At 41.5% G+C, this 19940-nt stretch overlaps 2 long non-coding RNA genes across 2 annotated transcripts in view; one reads left to right on the top strand and one right to left on the bottom strand.

Annotated features, from left to right (window-relative positions):
• Positions 1-19917, bottom strand: part of LOC140703210 (uncharacterized) — a 30630-nt gene extending 10713 nt beyond the window's left edge. Inside the window, exon 1 of the long non-coding RNA XR_013544552.1 lies at positions 19775-19917. This is a non-coding gene — a long non-coding RNA (uncharacterized LOC140703210). The remainder of the gene's footprint in view (positions 1-19774) is intronic.
• Positions 1373-14003, top strand: LOC144588831 (uncharacterized). The gene is made up of 2 exons (XR_013544555.1): positions 1373-1508; positions 12616-14003. It is a non-coding gene; the product is annotated as an uncharacterized LOC144588831 (long non-coding RNA).
• Positions 19918-19940: the final 23 nt, after the last annotated feature.

Raw genomic sequence — 19940 nt, 5'->3', positions numbered from 1 at the left:
AGATCGGGAAACACTGCTGAAATCCAATAGTAAGTCACAACGAGAGTAGGCCCATTAGATCAGTGGGAATTTGGTGAGCCAGTTCCTTTGTAAATTCCATTGATTGAGCCTGCTCTAACTGTGACTTACTGCTAGATTTCAATCATTGTGTTTTTGGACTACAACACTCCCCATCCAATAATTTCTTCCATTTGGATGAATGGTCCAAAAAAATAAATGTGATGATGATGATGTGACTATCATCATCACCATCTTTTTGCTTAGAGTAATTGATAAGTCCAGCCTTTTAACATAAGCCATCACAACACAAATTTCGGTTTGTTCTTTGATTTCTAAAAGAAGACAGACAACAGATATACTGGCAGATTGAACTGAAAACCTGCATAGATAGAAACTTGTCTTTTTTGTCTTTTATGATTATGATTTTAATTGCTGCTTTTTTGTTTTGTTTATTTGATTTTATTGTCTGACAAGTGCCTAGAATAGTGCAGCGCACTAATTAATGAAATAAATAAAAAATAAACCATAGAAACCACATCACATTGAAACAGACTAATTGAAGCCATCCAACCCAGCTTGCAGGTAAGTTGCCCCAAACAGAAAGCTGTTGTTTTGATAAGGTTACATTTCTTGCATTTAAATAGTTGTTCAGCTGACCACATTTTCAATTAACATGGGTGTACAAGATTAGAGGGGTGTACCCCTTCATGGATTGCCACCTTATCATGGTGAAGGGGCTTGAGTAACTCAGAGAAGCTATGGGCAATGACGTGCAGGGACACCCAAGACGGACAGGTCATAGTGGAGAGTTCTGACTAAACGCAATCCGCCTGGAGCAGGAATTAGCAAGCCACTCCAGTATCTTTGCCAAGAAAACTCCATGGACAGAAACAAAAGGCTAAAAGATATGATGCTGGAAGATGAGCCTGTCAGGCTGAAAGGCATCCAACATGCTACTGAGGAAGAGCGGAGGACAAGTACAAGTAGCTCCAGAGCTAATGGAGTGGTTGGACCAAAGCCGGAAGGACGCTCAGCTGCGGACATGCATGGAAGTTAAAGGAAAGTCTGATGCTGCAAAGAAAAATCCCATAGAAGAAATGGAGTAGCCCTTATAGTCATCAAAAGAGTGGGAAAAACTGTACTGGGATACAATCTCAAAAATGATAAAATGATTTCAATACAAATCCAAGGCAGACCTTTCAACATCACAGTAATCCAAGTTTATGCACCAACCACCGATGCTGAGGAGGCTGAAATTGATCAATTCTATGAAGACTTAAAACACCTTTTAGAACTGACACCAAAGAAATATGTTCTTCTCATAATAGGGGACTGGAATGCTAAAGTAGGGAGTTAAGAGATAAAAGGAACAACAGAGAAGTTTGGCCTTGGAGTTCAAAACGAATCAGGGCAAAGGCTAATAGAGTTTTGTCAAGAGAACAAGCTGGTCATCACAAACACTCATTTCCAACAACACAAGAGGCGACTCTATATGTGGACATCACCAGGTGGGCAATACTGAAATCAGATTGATCATATTCTCTGCAGCCAAAGATGGAGAAGATCTATACAGTCTGTAGTGAGCAGGAGAAAGGAAGAGGGGGGGGGCTTATCCTCTATAGCCTACCCTAAAGAAAGCTTTTTAGATGTTTTTATTTAGTTGTGAAATAGTTATTTTATTTAACTAAAATAATCTTTGAATAGGTACTGGAACGCTATGATTAAGCAACAAACTGAATTTCTATGAAACTTTATTTTTTCAATAAAAATTTTAATCTTAAAACTTGTTGAGGACTGGTCTCTTGAACAGCAAATGGTAAGCCTAAATCCAGAAGGTGGAAAGGCCACAGATTGCTACTAGTCAGAGTCCTACCTCACTGAGCTGTTGTGAGTTCTAAGGAATCACAAAGCCCAGGTGTCTGTAGTTGTAAAGTACAAACTAATGTACTAAGTGAGCACAAAGTGTTCTCTTTAGGTCAGACTTGCTGAAAGGGATTGATGCTACGCTCTGCTAGAGCTTGAAAGACTGAGCCCAGCACAAATAGAGGTAGATAAAGGCCTGGAGGCTCACTGACCACTGGATCCAGAGGACCATGTCCATGACAGACAGGAGGGCCTGGCGTTCTCTGGTCCATGGGGTCACAGAGAGTTGGATACGACTAAACAACAGCGACAAGATTAGAGTGTTACCATAATCATGTCTTGTGTCTCCATAGCACCTTTCATGTAGGTAATGTTCTTGTGGAACTTGACAGTGTAGTGACTTACGAGCAATAGCTACATTTAAATAAACCTCTCAATTTTGTCATTTTTCTTATAAACAACCAACACCGACAGGTTAGTGTAATGTATGTACATGAAAGATAAATAGTTCCAAATATCATTGCATTTGAAAAAAATTATTCTTGTTCTCCTCAGGCATGAATTTTCTACAAGGAATTTCTTAGGCACACTGATATTTAAGGGAAAGAGAAATCTGAAAACTTTGTAATGACACAAAAAGTTAACATTATCTCTGGAAAGTCCTTTTTTTCTCTTTGTTCCATGACAAGTTTTATGTGTGGCTTTCGAGAGTTCAGAAACTTACAATATTGTCACAGAAATTAAAAGACTAGAGGAAGACATTGAGGTAATACAGACCAGTTGTGCACCAGTTAGAAAATCAGAAGTGAAAATTGCCACATGATTACTTTTATGTGAACAGCTGAATTTCAGGCTATGTAATTAATTACTAATTATGATCTGTCTTCATATTTATCCCACCCAGGTTTTTTTTGTGTCAGATTAAGAATGAAAGCAAAAACACAACAACTCCACCCTCTTCTAACATTACCTTTAAAGTATTTGGGCCATGTAGCCTATGCTCCTATAAGATCACTCTAAAAACACTTGAAGATATAATTTTTAAGAGAGGTTTACCATTTCCAGGAGAAATGAGAATTTTTAAAATGAATTATTGGAATGTGATAAAAGAATATTAGAATAAGAGGTTAAAAAAGAAGAAATTGCTGAAGTTATTCATAAACAGAGAAATGGTAAAGCACAAGGCCCTGATGGCTTGGGTCCAGAATATTATAAACATTTTAGCTTCATTTTGATATCTAAGCTATCAGTTTCATTTTGATACTCTCCTTCCAATATTATAATAAAATATTGGAAGGAAGACAATGCCGCCTTCTTGGAGACATTCATTAACGATTCTTATCCCAAAACCCAACAAGGATCTAACAGATCCAGGATCTTATATAGACCTATAAGTCTATAAGTTTCTTTGCCCTGTTAAGTACGAACAATTTCTATCATCACATGAAGACATGCAGAAAGATGCTTTGATGAAGGGAGTAGTAAGTAGAATTTATAATCTAATTTTGGAACAAGAGGAAAAGAGACAGAAACAGAAGGTTTGAAATCAGTTTGGGAAAATGATTTAAAGACAGAAATTAAAACAGAGGATTGCACAAAAATTTAGAAGATGAGAGTTTTAACATTAATGTTGGTAAGAATAAAGGGAAAAAATTAAAACATTAGTTTAAGGTGGTATATGACTCAGTGAAATTGAATATAATGAATTCACACTATTCTAAGGCCTGTTGGAAATGTGATGAGGAAATTGGCACGCATTATTATATGTGGTGAGAGTATAAATGGATTCAGAAATTTTGGAAACCGATTTTTCAGGAAATACATGATATATTTGGAAAAGATATTGAATTCAATTCTAAAATTGCTTTGTTGACAATTTTTGATAAGATAGAACTTGATTATTGCTCAAAGGAATTGATTTCCAATTTTATGACAAGTGATAGAATATTAATAGCTAGATTCTGGAAAGATAAAAATGATATTAAATTAGAAGATTGGTGTTACATAACAGCACTGATGTTACCTGTCTGTCATGGGTTTGGAGGGAAAGTTCCATCCTATGGGGAGTGGAAGGCGGGACATCAGGAGGAGGGGCTGTACTGTATAAATATGTGATGCCTGTGTGGTGAAGGGAGATGCTGAGACAGACTGTGAGACACTGGGTTGGGACGAAGCAGCAGCTGGGGAAGAAGAAGCTGTTGTGGGAGTCTGGGTGTCTGACAGGGTACTACTGTGTGTCAGAGTACCAACCTGAAAGGTTCAGGGGTCTGTTGGTTAGCCAGAACTGATGGGTTCAGGGTCTGTGCTTTAAGTTAAAGGTTCTAGGTGAACCAAACTGTATGCTTGTGTGTGTGAGAATAAGCCACGTTACTTTATTTTATTCACCTGATTGTTTTATTTACCCTGTTTGTATTTAAAATAAACCTTATTCTTTTGTTGTTTAAAAATCCATCCCTGGTCTGTGTGACTTATTATAGGGAATGGTTGGTGGCAGCTTAGTAACTGTGTGATAGATCCCAGTAGGTCTGGGTTTGTCACATTGATTGGTGTCCAGCGTGTGGGATACGACTGGTCCAGTTGTCCAGTAGTCCAGCAAAGCCTTGGCAAGTGTGCCCAGAGCAAGGGGGGTCTAGTCAGGGACAGTCTGAGGCGCGTAGGTAATCTTCTAGGTGTACCTCACGGGGAGGTGCGCTAGTAGAAGAACGTGCCAACTGGGGAGACTTAGATTAAGGTGCTCTGAGGCAGCCTAGTTTTGGCGGGAAAACGCTGAGGCAAAACTGCATAGCAACAGCGAGCTAGCTTGCCAGCTGAGAGGCCCAGCAGAGGGGGGTAGGCTCTGACTCGATACTGTTACAATTTAAGTGCTGAAGAACAGCAGCAATCTCTAGGGAGAGCTGGTTCTGAGAAAAAAAAAAAAAGGAAAAAAGTGGTCGTTTTATTTTGAGGCTTGACTTTTTAAAGCAGCCTGTTCTGAGGGGGGATTATGCCCTTGACTCGAAGCCAAGTAGCAGAAATGAGTGAAGTGAAAGACCCCCAGATTGACCAAGGTTCTGAGGATGAATTTGGCTCAGTGCAAGGTGACAGCACAGGAGAGCAGGACCCAGAACTCAGAAAATTGATCCTAGCCCAACAGCATGAACTGAGGGTGAGGGAAATGGAGGAAAGGTTAGAGAGAGCGAGAATGGAGAGGGAAGAAAGAATGGAGAGAGAGAGAATGGCGTTTGAATTAAGAAAACTGGAACTGATGAACCAGAACAATAATAACAATAGGGATTCTGAGGGAGGCCAATTGTCTAAGGCTGACCTGAAGAAATTCCCTGTGTACCACAAGGGAGATTGTCCTGAGGTGTTCTTTTCCTTAGTGGAAAGAGCGTTTGTGGACTTCTCAGTGAGGGAAACTGAGAAGATGACCATCATGCGGTCTTTAATCAGTGGTAGCCTGGCTGAGGTTTATGCCGAGATGCCTGAGGAATTGATGAAAGATTTTGCAGAGTTTAAAAAACTGGTGTTTGCAAGACATGGGATAAATGCAGAGCAGCTGAGACAAAGGTTCAGGTCCCTCACTAAAAAACCAGAACAAACTTTTACCCAAGTGGGGGCCCAATTGGTGAGGCTGCTTGAGAAATGGCTATCGCAGGAGGGAATAGAGACCTATGAGCAGCTTAAAGACTTGATAGCCCTGGAACAGTTCTATTCAGTCCTGCAGGGGGAATTGAAATTCCAGGTGAGGGAAAGGAAACCGAAATCTGTGGCAGCAGCCGCAGAAATCGCGGATTTTATCTCCCAAATAAGAAAGCCCTTGGGTGAGGGGAAATCTGTAGGTAAACCCAAAGAAACCTACAGCAAGTACTCTCAGGGACCAGGGAAAAGCCAGCAAGGGGGAGGGGCCCATGGTGAAGGGAAGCCCTCAGGCATGAAACCAAGCCCTCAGAATTTGGAGGGAAAACCAAAACAAGATGAGAGAGAATCAAAATACGCCAGAAAATGCTATTTCTGTCAGGGAAAGGGTCATCTAATCTCAGAGTGTCAGAAATTAAAGCAGCTAAAAGGAATGGTGCCTCAGGAGTCTAGTGGGACCAAGACAAAAGCTGTGTTCTGTGTCCAGAAAGAGCAAGGCTCAGTGTCACAGAGGGAGCCGGTTGCCATGACTACTCAGTCTGGAACAGCTACCTCTGCTGATCAGGCTGAGGAAAATGGTCCTCTTATGGAGGTAAAGCGCTGCTTGCTGATAAAAACAGATTCTCAGTTGTTTGAGACAGCAGGGGTGGACGTAGGAATACTTGACCGGCAGTATAGGGGGCTGCGGGACACTTGTTCCCAGGTAACCCTGTGCCATCCAGATATTATTCCTAGGGAGTTTATAATCCCAAATGAGAGCATGAAGGTGGCAGGGATTGAGGGGCAGGTAATCTCTCTGCCAGTAGCAGAGGTACCTGTCAACTTTCAAGGCTGGAGGGGAGATTGGCGGATAGCGATTTCATCTACTCTGCCAGCAGCCGTGCTCGTGGGAAATGACCTGGCTGAACATGTGAAAAGGGTGCTAGTGATTACACGCTCACAAGCCACCACGGGGACAGTTCAGGGGGGTAATGATGAGCCAGAGGCGGAAGCAGAGGGGAGTTCAGAAGCTGTGGTGGAAACCTTAACCACAGACAGCAGATTTGGACAGGAGCAAAAGGCAGACGCCACTCTCCAAAAGTGTTTTGAACAGGTGACTGACGCCCAGCTAACACCTGAGACCCCAGTGAGATTTCTGGAGAAAAAGGGGATTTTATATAGAGAAACCCTGAGGAATATCTCAAAAGGGGGAGATGGGATCAGAAGTCAGCTGGTGGTACCTGAAAAGTATCGCCCCATGATCTTACAAAGGGGTCACTCTGACATGTTTGCTGCACACTTAGGGGTGAAAGGGCCCCTTGATTTGATCAAACAAAATTGGGAGCAGATCACCCAGAATGACCCACAAGACGTTGTGACTTACATAGACACCTTGATGAATGACCTAAAGCGAAATCTAGAGCTGGCAGCAGAAAACCTGCAAGCGCAGAAGGTCAAACAGAAAACATGGTATGACCACAAAGCTAGAGAGAGGCACTTTGACCCAGGGGAGGAAGTGCTTTGGCTTAGGCCCTGCAGAGAGAATAAACTGCAGCTCAAATGGGCAGGACCATATAGGGTCATTTCCAAGATGTCAGACCTGAACTACCTAATAGAGCAGGAGGAGAACCAAGCAAGGAGGGTGGTTCATGTGAATGCCCTAAAACCCTACTACAGAGGGGAACAGAGGGTTCTATTTGCTATAAAAGCAGCTGAGAGTGAGGAAGCTGAATTACCCTTCTGGGAGGGTAGAGGGGAAGTAAAATACAACCCAGAGGAGGTAAAGATCAGTCCTGCACTCACCCAAGACCAGCAGCAAGAACTAAAAATGCTGCTTAGTAAATATCAACAGGTGTTTTCCAACAAGCCGGGGATAGTGAAGGGAGTGATGCATCGGATCCACACAGGGGATGCACCCCCGCAGGCAGTATCCCCATACCGAGTAACGGGACCCTATAGGGACAAGGTGCGGAAGGAGCTGGACGAAATGCTGAGGGAGAACATAATCGTCCCCTCTTCTAGTCCTTGGTCCTCTCCGATAGTCCTTGTGGACAAGCCTGATGGGAGCATTAGGTTTTGTGTTGATTACAGGAAATTAAACCGTGTAACCACTCCTGATGCCTACCCAATGCCCAGGCTAGACAACCTGATTGAAACCATAGGGGGTTGTCGGTTCATCTCATCATTGGACCTGGTAAAGGGATATTGGCAATTAAGAATTGATCCCAGGGATCAAGAAAAAACTGCCTTTTGCAGCCCTTTTGGTCTCTATGAGTTTCAAGTCCTGAGCTTTGGTCTCAGAAATGCACCAGCCACATTCCAAAGGCTGATGGACCAGACCTTGGCAGGGCTCAGTGACTTTACAGTGGCCGACATTGATGACATAGGGATCTTCAGTAATACCTGGGAAGATCACCTGATACACCTGGAGTTAGTGCTGCAGAGGTTAAGTGCAGCAGGGCTAACAGTAAAGGCCAGCAAGTGTCAGCTGGGTAGCCCAGAAATAAAATACTTAGGTCACATGGTAGGGGGAGGAATGATAAAACCCCTGGAGGCCAAAATAGAAGCTGTTCGAGATTGGCCTAGACCCACCACCAAGAGAAAAGTCAAATCATTTCTTGGGTTGGTGGGCTACTACAGAAAGTTCATCCCGAGGTTTAGCGAGATTGCGGCTCCGCTGACCGATCTGACGAGGAAGAAGGCTGATGACCGCATCTCGTGGACCAGCGACTGTGAGGCGGCGTTCCAGAGGTTGAAGGAGGCGTTAATCAACTATCCTGTCCTGCGTGCTCCAGACTTCGACCGGGAGTTCATCATCTACACCGATGCGTCTAACAGCGGGGTAGGAGCAGTTCTGTGCCAGGAGGATGAGAATGGTGACCAGCATCCAGTGTCCTACCTGAGTAGGAAACTCCAAAAAGGTGAGAGACATTTGGCAACCGTGGAGAAGGAGTGTTTGGCCATAGTCTACGCGATCCAGAAGGCCAAGCCTTACATCTGGGGAAGACATTTTATTCTGTGTACTGACCATTCACCACTGCAATGGTTAAAGACAATGAAAACCCACAATAGCAAACTTATGAGGTGGGCTTTGAACTTACAGGACTATGACTTTGAAGTGAAGGTGGTCAGAGGGTCAGTGAACTGTGTTGCTGACGCCTTATCAAGAAGACCTGAAGACTGAAGACGGCGAAAGAACATGGACTATATGTATATAATGAAAACAAAAAGTTAAAATGTACCTGGTTTTGAATTTGGTTGGTATTAATAAAGGTAAATTGATGTACTGTATATGGTAAAATGTTTAAATGCATATTTGCTATGGTTAACTTGGAGTGTAAGTATATGTAAGTATTATATGGTATGTATAAATGTTGTTGTGTATTTTATGCAGGTTGTTTTTTTGGTGAAAAGCACTTTTAGCTTTCCCCCTACAAAACAACTTTTAAAGAGGGGAGGTGTTACATAACAGCACTGATGTTACCTGTCTGTCATGGGTTTGGAGGGAAAGTTCCATCCTATGGGGAGTGGAAGGCGGGACATCAGGAGGAGGGGCTGTACTGTATAAATATGTGATGCCTGTGTGGTGAAGGGAGATGCTGAGACAGACTGTGAGACACTGGGTTGGGACGAAGCAGCAGCTGGGGAAGAAGAAGCTGTTGTGGGAGTCTGGGTGTCTGACAGGGTACTACTGTGTGTCAGAGTACCAACCTGAAAGGTTCAGGGGTCTGTTGGTTAGCCAGAACTGATGGGTTCAGGGTCTGTGCTTTAAGTTAAAGGTTCTAGGTGAACCAAACTGTATGCTTGTGTGTGTGAGAATAAGCCACGTTACTTTATTTTATTCACCTGATTGTTTTATTTACCCTGTTTGTATTTAAAATAAACCTTATTCTTTTGTTGTTTAAAAATCCATCCCTGGTCTGTGTGACTTATTATAGGGAATGGTTGGTGGCAGCTTAGTAACTGTGTGATAGATCCCAGTAGGTCTGGGTTTGTCACATTGGTATAATGAAGTATGGGACATTGCATTAAATGATAAATTGACTACTGAACTTAAGATGAAAAGAGGGGAAATAAGTTCAAATATTATTTATGCTATTTGGGGTAGATTTGTTGAATTTGTATTAGTGAAAGGAAAGGGGAAAGCTTCTAAACAAAAATCAATACAATTTTGGAAAGGAGGTTGGTATTAAAAGTACTGTTCCAAAGGGCCCCATGGGTATGGGGCAGCACTGTGGTTTAGATTGTATTTGTAAGTGTTTTGTATTTTTGTATTTGTTTTTGTTTGGGAAATTTAAAAAATAAATTTAAAAAATAATAATAACTTACATGACAGCAATTATAAGGGAAGGATATCCTGAAATGCTTCTCTTGCAATGTTTTATATACTTTCTGAATATTGGGAGGCAAGGGGTCTGTCACACCTCCTCCTATAACATGTTTCATAAGGAGGCAGCCACCACTGAGAAGGCCCAGTTACTAGTCACAGACTTCCTGGCCTCCCTCAGGGTGGCCACTCGCAGCATCAATGCTTGGGAGGTGTGGATAGTATGAGTAGTAGATCTCAAGGAGAGGCCTTCTGACAATTAATTAGCTCCCAAACTGGACAAGGCGTTGTATGTCAACATTAAGAGGTTTAATTTGGCACAGAAGCATACAGGCAACCAGTACAAACTAGCCAAGACTGGGGAAATAAGAGATTTCCTGTCAAGATAGGGTCAAGATCTTTCAGTCTCAAGAGACTATGGTAACATGCTCTGAATAGAGGTCTTGGAACAGGTCTAGTATGGCTGAGAAGGCCAATAGGAGAGTGACAATCCTTTCCACACTGAAGACAAATACAATCTGTCCCCTGTCCACTTCCCTGATTTTGCTGGTTTTGGAATGCTCAGATGTCAAGGTTTCACATCTGTTGAGGTCCATTCCTAAGGCCTTCAGATCCCACTTGCAGTTATCTTGTATTGCAGCTGCGGTCTCCCTCCGGCATGCTTTCCCTGCACTAATTCTCCATACAGGAGATCTTTTGGAATCTGACCGTCAGCTATTCTCACAAAATGCCCAAAACCAAGATAGGGTCACAGCTGTACAATCTGCCTAAGGTGACAAAAGGCAGATCTGGTGTTTGATATATTATTATTTTTTTGCATAAACAAAACAAAACAATGCACACTGGAAAATAATCTACTAAAATTCCCAGTAGATGATGATGATATGAAAGGGATTATAGTTACTGTAGATAGTATCATTTGCTCCTAGCCAAACAAATTTGCTGACTTGGTTGCTCAGATTTGGCTCCATGTTTTGACTTTGACAACTCCATAACTAACACTGTGATCTCACTCACTTTAATCTTTTTCACAATAACCTGTGTGGCTCCTGTTAGGCTTGGGGATTAAATCCACATGCAATAGCCCTCCAGGCTTCAGCAGTTAGTGGTGGGAGGTTTTATCTTCCTGCTTGCTCCACATTTTATCTAGAAAGTCAAAGAATTTCTCCATTGTCTTCCACAGGATCACAGTCAAAAACAGTGGTAGCTTTAAATGCATTTGAAAAACCAGAGTCTAGGCCACATATGCTTAGGCCACGACAAGTTTGTTAGTCTGTAAAGAGCTACAAGACTCAAGAACTAACAGACTGTTTCTTCCTTGGTTAGAAAAAACAACTCAGTAAAAATTGACAGGCTATAAAGTACAATTAAAACTTAGTGCACAAGCAATAAGAAGTTACAAAGCATGCATAATCATGAGATGAATGACCTCAGCGGCCAGATGAGGAGAAAGCAAGGGAAAACCAAGGTCAGTTATCAGAACTGCTAATTTTAATACTGTAATTAATAACGAACGTTTCAAAATAGAATGCTTAAAGTATAATTGTATCCCAAGTATCAAAACCTGTTAAATGCTAAAGTTATGAAATTTATGCAAATTAAAATGATAAGAAGAGACAATTACAGCTTATAATTAACAGATAAATACAAATGATCCCGTGATGAAGGTCTTGGCTTCTCTTCTGTCTTATGAGACAATGTAATTGATTTTTATAAATGCTAATTTATATGCTCTGTTACCCATTGACACTCTGTAATATCATATATTAAATTAAAGAAGAATGGTCATGTTGGCTAAGATAATACCTGATTTTAAGTATCTTAAGGGGTGAAATGAAAGAGCATTATGTAAGAGAGAGCGAGAGAATGTGTAACAGTGAATGCATTGGACATTTATTCTACGATTTCCTTTCCTCCCCTTGTAAGAATAGATTGTTGCAGTTTCTTATTGAAACAATACAAGACCAATGTTTTTACTACTGCAAAAAATATGTCACTGAAACCACCAAGTTAGGTATGCATAATAAGGTATTTAAAACTTTCAGTTTAAAGTCTGTATCATGGTATTGGCTACTTCAGTGGTAAATTATACACCCCCCTGCCTTTAGGGGGATAAATCTCCAGAGGGAAATTTGGCAGCAACTGGGACACACAGACACACCCACAGATGCACACACGGACGTACGCAAACAAATTTAAAGCAAGCGAACTGCACTGAAGTTATTTCAGGCAAATACTTGTTGCTTTAACTAGGTTTTCCCTATCTGACACTGAAATTGGCATGCTGGCAAAATTAAATGGAAATGGGGGGAAACGAAGAGAGAGAAAGGCAAAAGATTGTGATACTTTAACAAAGTGAGTTCAGGAGGATGATAATCCACTTCCTTAGATACCAAGTGGATTTTGATGCATGAAAACTGACAATGAAAGAAAATCTCTTAGTATTTAAATGCCCTGGTTTTTTGATTTCTATTTTTATTTCTTCTCCTCCTCTAATTTTGCCAACATGCTGAGACAGACTAGCACCAACTACTTTAAACTTTGGCAGCAAATCATTAAAATACATTTAACATAAAATGCTTGCTTTAAGAGGAGAAGATCTTTGTTCCCACTGAAATTCAACCCATATATTTTTATATTGATTTATTTTATGTTGTAAGCCGCCCCCAGTAGATATGGTCTAGAGGGGTGGGGTATAAATTAAATAAATAAATAAACCATGGTATCTTGTATTGACATTTGGTAGCATGATTCAGACAGCATCTTTAAAAGCAGAGACATCACCTTGCTGACAAAGGTCCACATAGTCAAAGCTATGGTTTTTCCAGGAGCGATGTATGGAAGTGAGAGCTGGACCATAAAGAAGGCTGACCGCAGAAGAACTGATGCTTTTGAATTGTGGTGCTGGAGGACACTCTTGAGACAAACCTATCAATCCTGAAGGAAATCAACCCAGAATGCTCACTGGAAGGACAGATCCTGAAGCTGAGGCTCCAATACTTCTTATGAGGCCATCTCATGAGAAGAGAAGACTCCCTGGAAAAGACCCTGATGTTGGGAAAATGTGAAGGCAAGAGAAGGGGACGCAGAGGATGAGATGGATGGACAGTGTCATCGAAGCTACCAGCATGAATTTGACCCAACTCCAGGAGGCAGTGGAAGACAGGAGGGCCTGGTGTGCTCTGGTCCATGGGGTCATGAGCAGCCAGAGACGACTAAATGACTAAACAACAACAAAGCATGATTCAGAGACAGGGCTTGGGGAACTCATGATTCCCATTCCTGCTGCATCATGTGGGGCAAGCGCCAGGTGAGATTTTTCTGTTGTTGCCTCTAAAATTTAAGACTGCAATTCAGTAAAACCTGACTCTACATTAAATACTCTTGACCTTCGTAGACATTCTCAAAATAAGTACATCTGATTAATTTTGTGAAATTTTCACAAAGAGGGCATGATAAAGCAATTGTCAGAGCTGTTTTTTGACAGGTTTTCTAGGTATCTATTGCTTGGAATATAGGGATGGCCATCAAGCGCCCTGATGAAACGTCTGCTTGGGGAAGAGCAATTGATACAGGCTAAAACATCCAGATGACCACTCATACTCATGATTGAACTGCAAGACACCTTTGACTTCACATTTCAGATCTTAGATTTTGCAGAGGATGCATCACTTTCCTCTTTCTTTTCATCTGCACCAGGAACTTTCCTTTTCTTTGCTGATACATGGTACCAGATGAACTTGATCTTTGCTCCTGCTTCTGTTTTTGCATCTGGATGCTTCCAGTGTTTCAAGCACAAGGTGATGATTCATGAATTCTGATATTAAGGAGAAGGCTGAGAGAATAACTAACAGTAGTTTCCTCTCCATTCATCTTGATGTAGAGCAGCAACTCAGCAAATACAGAAAAGTGGGGGTGTTGACCTTAATTGAACAAAATATTTTCAATCCAAAAGTGACAGCCAATCAGCTGCCCTAATTTAAGCCATATTACCTCCCTCCCCAAAATTTAAAGAAAGACCCACATTGCACACAGAGCATTTAAAATGAGGTGCTTTGCAACTGGTATCCATAAAATTCCTTTCATCTTCTCTCAAAATCAAATGTGTTGTGCTTGACTCTTGGGCATACAAGAACAATGGCATGAAGGAACAAGGCTGAAATTTCTTTTTCAACACAGCTGAGAGTACTGTGTACGGGGTTGCATGGGGCAAAAATGCATGTGAATTCCTTGGGAATTAACAATCAAATAACTTCCAGCTGTATATGCATGTACTTGAGTGCACACAAATAATCTAAAAAATACATTTCATCTATGCATTTCAATTACTTTGTGCTGCCAAGCAATAGATACCTAGATAACCTATTGAAAAACAGTCCTGACAAATGTTTTGTGTTTGGGTGAAAAGTGGTTGACTGATGAAAAAAGGAGCCAGGTTCTGTGATTTTCCCCTGCTTAGTTTCGCTTTATGAATGGTAGTAAGCGCAAGAAGTTGTCCTGTAGACCAGTGGTTCCCAACCTTGTGTCCCCAGATGTTTCTTGGTTGTAACCCATTGAAATCCTGACCATCACAGCTAAGAATTTTGTAAGTTTTATCTGGGGTCCCATGGCTGGTACCACTGCAGTAGACCATCTTCACTGCTGACACTGATGTCATTAACATTCAGGCTGCCCTTTGCTATGTCAAGTTTATCATCTTTTTTTCTGCTTATAATGCAGGCATGGTATTGTGCAACAATAATGGCCAATTTCCTGGCATTTTGTATTGTAGAGCCAAAAGAAAAACATCTCACAATCATAAACCAGAGATTTTTTTGGAAGAATTTTTAAAAGGCTGAAGATTGGAAAACAACTTTGAAAGTAAGTGCACCCGATGCCCAGTGAACATTCAGATGCCAGCATAGAAGATGAGTAAGTAATGAAGGCTTAGATAGCTTTAAAATGCAGTTTTACATATCCATGGATGAGAAGTCTAACCACAGTGATAATAAAAATATACTTTTCTGTATTCATTGTAGAGGTATTTGGTTTTCTACTCTGGGAAGCAAGAAGTTGGACTAGGTAATAGACCTTTAAATGATCCAGGACTTCTACTTTGTTCTAACTTAAGCTTTCCCTCATTAACCTATGAATTAAACCATTTCAAGCTTGCAACACGACTGTTACAACTGTGGATTCCTATGGTCCATTGCAACCCTTTGACAACATATAACCCCAGCTACAGGAGTCACACATATTTATCTTCTTTGTGTTCCCAACATATCTGCAGTTCACAAAGTCAACACTTTTCTGATATTTGGACTGTTTTCAAGCGTTCTAACAAACGGTTGTTGTGGGTTTTTCGGGCTCTTTGGCTGTGTTCTGAAGGTACAGCCGTGATAGCTTTCGCAAATACATTCTAACAAACCTCTGATTTATAAAGATGTTTTTCTATCTGTATTGTGAATTCCTAGGCACACATTCCTGTCCAAAGCACTATCATCTGAGGGAGAGTCTCTGAAGACCTGAGATGGAAAGAGTTACCTTTCTCCATTATAACTCTTAAAATACTTTCAACAAGCATGGGAAAAATAACTTTTCCATCTCCACTGAAGAATAATCCATAGAATAGTGTTAATATCATGATCATTTTCTTGAGGTTAATTCGCATGAATAGTTTCAATAACTGCATTTACAAGTTTGGGTTACAACGGCAAAAACCTTTTCCCCCTGTGCTAATAAATGCAATCACTTAATATTATTTAAATTCAGGGCGGGGAAGTCATTCGTTTCTCACTCAATTAGACACGTCTTAACATGGCTGCACCAGGAAGGGCAAGTCTCCTGGTTTTCCCACTTGAGGAACCTGGGTTCTGTATCTGGGTGTGGAGGAAGAACAGTCATGATAAATGATCTCCTGCTTCAGTTAAGTACCGGTAAGTAGGTGGGGTAAATGAGGAGAAGGGATAAATGAGGTCATTGTTCTCCTGTTCCCATGCTTCAAACTGTGAATCTGGTTGCACATGAGAGAGGCTGTTTTCCTATACTGTATTTGTCAACAGGATAATGCAGGAGATTTCCCCTGCTACCTCACTCTGCACAGATATTTGGAAGAAAGCAAAACGATGAAAATGAAAATAGGAAGTTGGGGACTAACTTGCTGTTAAGGAGAATGCCTATTTCTTTCCTTTAACATTTTCCCTCCAGCAAATGATTTCTTCAAATACACATGCCTCAACAGACTCACAAAGTGTGATACCCAATCACAAAACAAAGCATCCTGAATGCAGGATATCTATATGAGGAAAATCACGTGCTATGGCAAATAGATGCCTTTTGCTTAATGAGAAAGCACCTGTTATAAAAATGGCCTTCACATATTATCCAATTTGACCCTTAAATGTAGATTCCTGAGTAATATCTTTCATACAGTGGACCCTCGACTTACAGATGGCTCCACCTGCGGACTTTTCGACTTTCTGGCCACAAAATTTCACTTCGACTTGCGGCTGGAGAATTGACATATGGACTGGAACGGGGAATCGGGGAAACTGGCAAATTGAAATTTGGCGCTTTCCCCGCCTCCCTCTTCTGGTCCGTAGGCTGCCGATTGTGCCTCCGGATGCCTTCCAGGGCTTCTCCTCCGCAATGGGAGGCATCTCGGAGGTCCCTCCCACTGCCGATTGTGCTTCGGAGGCACGATTGGTGGCGGACAACCTCTGAGAGGCCTCCCATGGCAGCGGTGAAGCCCTCGGAGGGCTTCGGCAGCAGCAACGGCAGTAGCCAGGGACCTGTGAGGCCTCTAGCAGTGGAGGGGAAGCTCTCGGAGGGCTTTGGTAGCAGCGATTGAGGCAGCAAGGGACCCCTTTAGACCGGTAAGATGCTGCTCTTTGCATTTATTTTCTTTTTTTCATGGTGGGGGTATTTTTTCTTCGGCCGGTTACAGATTCATGGGTTTTCAATGCATTCCTATGGGAAATGGACCCTCGACCTACGGACTTTTCGACCTGCGGCCACCGTTCCAATATGGATTAATTCTGTAAGTTGAGGGTCCACTGTAGTTATTTTTCTCCTGTTTTCATGTGATTCACCAATTGCAGTGGTGGTATGGAATGGGATATCCCTTGCTCTGACGGATTCCTCTTTCTATCTGGCACAAATAAGGACAGGGAAGTGAAGAGTTTGTGGGTGGTAGAAGACATGATTGAACAAGTTATGTGGCTATTAGGGGAAAAATATATCGGTCTATTATTAAGGACTTGAGGAAGAAGAGAAGATCGCCTGGCCAAAAAAGTGGAGGAAATGCATGGAGAAAAGCATGAAAACAGGCATGAACGAACAAGGATGAATATGAGTATGAGCCAACAGTGTGATCCAGCTGTAAAAAAGTCAAATGCTACTTTAGGTGGCATTAACAGAAGTATAGGCTCTAAACCCCATGAAGAGCTAGTTCCCCTTAATTGGGCACTGGTTAGACCTCATCTTGCATATTGCGTACAGTTGTAGACACTACTTTTTAAGAAGGATGCAGACAAAGCGGAACAGTTTTAGAGGAGGGAACAAGAATTATCAGGGGACTGGAAACCAAGCCCAATGAGGAAAGATGGAAAATACTGGGCATGCTTAGCCTTGAGAAAAGAATATGGAAGGGATTGCCATACATAGGAGGAGCTTAAAAGGTTGCTATACAAAGGAAGGTCAGGATCTGTTTTCAGAGTTCAGGGTAGATGCTAATGGATTCAAGTTACAAAAAGCCAGATTTTGGCTGAATATGAGAAAAGGCTTCTAACTGTTAGGGCAGTACAGCAATGGAACCAATTACCTCAGAAGATGGTGAGCTCTCCAGCACTGGATATATTAAAGAGAAAGCTAGACAGTGATTTGTCTGATTAACTTGGATTCCTGCACTGAACAGGGACTTTGAATCAGAGGCCTTACAGGCCCCTTCCAACTCTATTACTTTATGATTCTATGAAGAAAGTAGGTCCTAATGATATGTACAGTACATCTATTTTATGCTGACTGGAGAGCAGGGGAAGCTCCAACATTGTACAGCCCCCCAGACATAGTGGTCTTTGCTAACCACCTTTCTATACCTGTGGATGATCATGGTTTACCCAGTGCTGGCACCACTGCTTCAATTGGTGTCATGTGGCCACCAAATACGTACATTTTCCTGAACATCTACAATGTGGCATTGCTCCAGTGTACTGTGAGAAATTTTAATGGCTGCCATCTAGTACTGATTGACAGACAAAGAAAAGACAATGGTTACCCAGGGCTGACATTGCAGTCAACTCTGCCAAAGCACTGGGGTTCTGACTGATTATCAAGAATACCACATGGTAAAGCTGAGCCAACTGGAGAGAAGGAATAGAACTGTCAGAATTAGGGGATAGAAGGCCAGAGACTGGCAAGAAGCTAAAAATACACCAGGAAATTCTTCAAAGATTGCTAATTAATTGATTTGGATAGGTTCAGGTTCATTCAAACTAGAGAACCTGAACTTTTCCAAACCAAGAAATATTTTGGGGTGATTTAAGAACCTCTACCTAGTTTCTCCCCCACAGCCTGCCCTTGCTGCCATCCCAATGACCCTGTTGCCTCCCTACATCTTCCTGCCGCTGCTTCCTCTTCCTCCACTGCTGCCGCCATCTTGAGAGCCCTGCCGCAGGCTGGTGGCCTTTATTTATTTAAAATATTTTTACCCTGCCTTTCTCCTTGAAAAGGACCAAAGGTGGCTTACAACGATGAAAGACAATATTTAAAGCTGAAAACAATGAGTAGATTTAAAAATTATGAACAATGAATAAGGAGGCATCCAACATCAATTAACAGGCAATATTAAGGCAAAGATCAATAAGTACACAAAAACTTTTAAAATGTAACTCTGAGAAATGGAAAGCACAAAAATGGAAAACACAAGTAGTACTAACACTCTAATCAAAGCAATTATGCATAAAATCTATCTAAAAAAAATCACATACAGGTAGCTGGTTATTGAGGGAAGGCTTGTCTGAGGAGAATGGTCTTTGCCTGTTTGTGGAAGGACAGCAAAGATTCGCACCTGTCCCTGGACTCAGTAAGGCTGTTTCAAAGGCCTAGGGTTTTTTTTAAGTTTTCTTTTCCAAACTGGAAAATATCCCTTCTAACCATTGATTTTTAATATATATATATACTGTATATATATATTGTGATGGCCTTCCTCACTACTCACAAAGGGAGGTCGTCACGTCACTTTAAAACACTTTACTCCACTTTACTGCCACCAACCATTCCTTATAAAATAAATAACTCATAAGGCCAGTATAATTTTCAAATATAAAAACTTGGTTTATTGAATACAAACATAAAGGAATGGTAAATCACTATTAAAGAAATAATTGATCAATCACTGTTTCTCAGGCACTAGCTATCACAGACTCTTTCTCACTGACTCTCACTGACTCTAAGAACACTTTAACACTCAGCTCATTCTCTCATCTCAAGTTCCAGTCAGCAATCTCTCATCTCTGTCCCTTCTTTCTCTCACACACCCCTTTATACACCAGCTCCTCCCCTTAAGTTCCGCTCTCCGTCACACCATTGGTCGATGACTCACTGTCCCAGCATTCAGCCTGGAGGCAGGCGTTGCATCATGGCCTCTCCCATTTTGAAGAGGCACTTGTCCAGCAAAAAGGCAGTCTGGAAGAGGCACTTTGCCGAGGCAAAGAGGCAGCCCGGAAGCCAGCAAAATCAGGGAGCTAGATAGGGGACAAATTGTATTTTTCTTCAGTGTGGGAGGGATTGTTACTCTCAAGTTGGCCTTCTCAGCCACACTAGATGCTGTTCCAAGTCCTCCATACAGAGCATGTTACCATAGTCTCTCGAGACTGGAGGATGTTTAATCTATCTAATCCTACATCAACCGATCTCATGGCACACGCAGTACAATAAATAAACTCACATTAAAAGAAAACTTACAAATACTTTCAAATAATTAAAACATATGTTTCCCACTGTACCTACTTGACAAGGGCTAGACTTGATGGTTCATAGGGTCCCTTCCAGTTCTGCAGTTCTAAGATGATAAGGATTAAAATGCTTTAAAACACTTTAACAATTAAAATAGTTAAGACAAAACAGCAAATTGAAGGATTGAAGATAGAGATGGGGTACGAATATCCCCCCCCAT

Source organism: Pogona vitticeps, chromosome 1 (assembly GCF_051106095.1).
Source record: "Pogona vitticeps strain Pit_001003342236 chromosome 1, PviZW2.1, whole genome shotgun sequence".
NCBI lineage: Eukaryota > Metazoa > Chordata > Lepidosauria > Squamata > Agamidae > Pogona > Pogona vitticeps.
The sequence above is the reverse complement of the archived record's forward strand: the minus strand, read 5'-3'. Positions and strand labels throughout refer to the sequence as shown.